The sequence below is a fragment of the Cervus elaphus genome, chromosome 14, assembly GCF_910594005.1.
Source record: "Cervus elaphus chromosome 14, mCerEla1.1, whole genome shotgun sequence".
NCBI lineage: Eukaryota > Metazoa > Chordata > Mammalia > Artiodactyla > Cervidae > Cervus > Cervus elaphus.
Window position 1 is genome coordinate 68,967,953 of NC_057828.1, and position 3,753 is coordinate 68,971,705.

The following is a 3,753-nucleotide window of genomic DNA, read 5'->3' on the forward strand; positions in this document are numbered from 1 at the left end:
AAATAATCTTTAGCTTCTATAAGTTACAGACTGGATAGTCTGCTGGTACTACCTCCATATTGTAACTGTATTTTTCTCCATGATATGATGTGAACTTGAGTTTCTTAATAGATTCACAGATTCAGGAGATTTACTTATAATAATCTGGTGCTATGGGAATATAATTACTCCATGGAACAGAGTTCTGTTTTATTATAAAACTGTGTCAACAGTGCTGCAGGCACATTTTTGTTCACTGGGTCACCTCTTTCTAAACTACAAACAGAGAACACCCTTTTGTTAACACATTCTCTTCAGTAATTTAGAGGCATCAATTAGGTAACAAGTTTCTTTCAGCCTTTGTCATATCTTACAAGGTTCCTAGGCCCTCATTCTCTTCTTCCTGAACTAATTTATGCAGGTAGTGCATGTCAAACAATAAGTGTGAATTTCATAACAGTGTTTCATAGATTTTTTTAAAAATGTTTTTAGGAGAGTATTTATTTCCAGCAACCATTACATCTCTCCAGTAAGATCTAATTTTTAAAAACTCTCATGTTCCAAAAATAATTGATAATTCCCTCGCTACAGTCAGAATGTAAAACTGTGACCAACAGAAGGTACAATATAAACTTTTGTCATGGTAACAAAGTAGATGGTTTTACTACAAGCGGCCAACACTTCTATCAGTCGTAGCCATAGGGAGGCTGTTGGTTGTAACCATAATATCCATATTGATGGGGGTAGTAACATTCTGGTCTGTGCTGCAGGCAATTGTTATCCCAGGGTCATTCATGCCACTGATTGGGTCAGTTGTCACTTGGGCACCCCTGTCTGTTATCCCTACCTCTAAACTGTCTATTACCTTGCAACGGATTGCCTCTGTTTTTCTGGTTCCTACCAGATCTGCTATTCCATTGCTCAATGATTGGAGGGGACTCAGGAGGGTGTTTCAGTTATTCTTGGTACTCTGTGAAAAAGTTGGCTTAAAACTCAACATGCAGAAAACTAAGATCATGGCATCTGGTCCTATCACTTCATGGCAAATAGATGGGGAAACAAGTGGAAACAGTGGCTGACTTTATTTTTGGGGGCTCCAAAATCACTGCAGATGGTGATTGCAGCCATGAAATTAAAAGATGCTTGCTCCTTGGAAGGAAAGTTATGAACAACCTAGACAGCATATTAAAAAGCAGAGACATTACTTCGCCAGCAAAGGTCCATATAGTCAAGGCTATGGTTTTTCCAAGAGTCATGTATGGATGTGAGAGTTGGACTATAAAGAAAGTTGAGCAACAAAGAATTGATGCTCTTGAGCTGTGGTGTTGAAAAAGACTCTTGAGAGTCTCTTGGACTGCAAGGAGATCCAACCAGTCCATTCTAAAGGAAATCAGTCCTGAATGTTCATTGGAAGGACTGATGTTGAAGTTCGTAAAACTCCAGTACTTTGACCACCTGATGCAAAGAGCTGACTAGTATGAAAAGACCCTGATGCTGGGAAAGATTGAAGGCAGGAGAAGGGGATGACAGAGGATGAGATGGTTGGATGGCATCACCGACTCAATGGACATGAGTTTGGGTAGGCTCCGGGAGTTGGTGATGAACAGGGAGGCCTGGCGTGCAGTTGGACATGACTGAGTGACTGCGCTGAACTGAACTTGTCATCTTATGTGAATCTACTGGCAAACATTTTTTCAAAATTTGAACAGCTTCAGAAATGTCAGTCATTCTGAAATTCCCAGATATTTGAGGAAGCTGTTCTGTTTAATGTTTAGATTGTTTAGATTTCCAATCCAGAGGGCCATCATAGGACCTCCCTTATATAGATTCTTAGACACATATTTCATGTTTGTACTTTACATACCAGAAATGAGTATTTTCTGATTGATAGCATCTTAAAGTTAACTGGCATTTAGGAGATAAAGATAAATCTCCTACTATTTCTGTCTCTCTGGAGATGCCTGACTAATACAGAGAAAATACAAATTTGACTCACAAAACTCTGTATTACTTTGTTGTTGTTATGTTACTTGCTGCTTTATAAGAGTAAAGCATTGGTATCTTGTTCCAAACATCACAGGCATATTTATTTCTTAAAGATTTGTATGTTACAGAAAGTCCATTACAATTCAGAATCCCATTCTGGTTTGAGTCCTTTCCCATTTAATTGAGAAAGACATTAACCTGCTCCTAATTTAGAAATGTTTATTTTTGAAGATCTGTCTATTTACCTGAGCCATACGACTCTAGTCTGGAGAGAATTGCTTTAACAGAAATACATTTTAATGTTATGTGGGTAATTTTCACTCAGAACTTCTAGACAACCATCATCTTTGGACAATGTCTTTGCCTTTTGTCAATTATTCTCTGGGCCATCACAAATTAGGTTGCTCAAAATCACATAATAGCAAATTAACTAGGGCTTCCCTGATGGTACAATGGTTAATAATCCACCTACTAAAGCAGGGGACGTGGGTTTGATCCCTGGTCTGGGAAGACCCCACAATCCATGGAGCAACTAAGCCTGTGTGCCACCCTACTGAGCCAATGCCGTAGAGCCTGGGCCCTGCAACAAGAGAAGCCACCACAATGAGTTGCCTCACCACCCTAGTGAAGAGTAGCTCCCACTCGCCTCAACTAGAGAACACCCAGGTGAAGCAACAAAGACCTACTGCAGCCAAAAATAAATGAAATAAAATAAATAGTAAATCAATTATAATTCAATAAAACATACAAATATACATATATAACAAATTAAAAATCCAACAATGACACCCAAACCCTCAAACCATGTAATAGAAAGCATCCTGAAAAAATCCTGTCAAAGAGTAGTTATTGTGGTTCAGTTGCTAAGTCATGTCCGAGACTCTTTGTGACCCAATGGATAACAGCATGCCAACCTTCCCTGTCATTCACTATCTCTTGGAAGTTGCTCAGACTCATGTCCACTGAGTTGATGATGCCATCCAATCATCTCATCCTCTGTCACCTCCTTCTCCTACTGCCCTCAATCTTTCCCAGCACCAGGGTCTTTTCCAATGAGTTGGCTCTTTGCATCAAGTGACTTAAGTATTGAAACTTCAGCTTTAGCATCAATCCCTCCAATGAATCACTTCAGTTCAGTTGCTCAGTCATGTCTGATTCTTTGTGACCCCATGGACTGCAGCATGCCAGGCTTCCCTGTCTATCACCAACTCCCGGAGCTTATACAAACTCATGTCCATCAAGTGGGTGATGCCATCCAACCATCTCATCCTCTGTCGTCCCCTTCTCCTCCCACCTTCAATCTTTCTCAGCATCAGGGTCTTTTTCAATGAGTCATTCTTCACATCAGGTTGCCAAAGTGTTGGAGTTTCAGTTTCAGCATCAGTCCTTCTAATGAATGTTCAGGACTGATTTCCTTTAGGATGGACTGTTTGGATCTCCTTGCAGTCCAAGAGACTCTCAAGAGTCTTTTCCAACACCACAGTTCAAAAGCATCAGCTCTTCAGTGCTCAGCTTTATTTATGGTCCAACTCTCACATCCATACATGACTACTGGAAGAACCATAGCTTTGATTAGATGGACCTTTGTTGACAAAGTAACATCTCTGCTTTTTAATGTGCTGTCTAGGTTGGTCATAACTTTTTTTCCAAGGAGCAAGCATCTTTTAATTTTATGGCTGCAATTACCATCTGCAGTGATTTTGGAGCCCCCAAAAATAAAGTCTGTCACTGTTTCCACTTGTTTCCCCATCTATTTGCCATGAAGGAGATCAGTCCTGGGTGTTCATT

At 40.0% G+C, this 3,753-nt stretch overlaps 1 pseudogene; it reads right to left on the reverse strand.

Moving 5' to 3' along the window:
* Positions 1 to 665: 665 nt before the first annotated feature.
* On the reverse strand, positions 666 to 1,707 carry LOC122707475 (annotated as a pseudogene).
* Between the last annotated feature and the right edge of the window lie 2,046 nt (positions 1,708 to 3,753).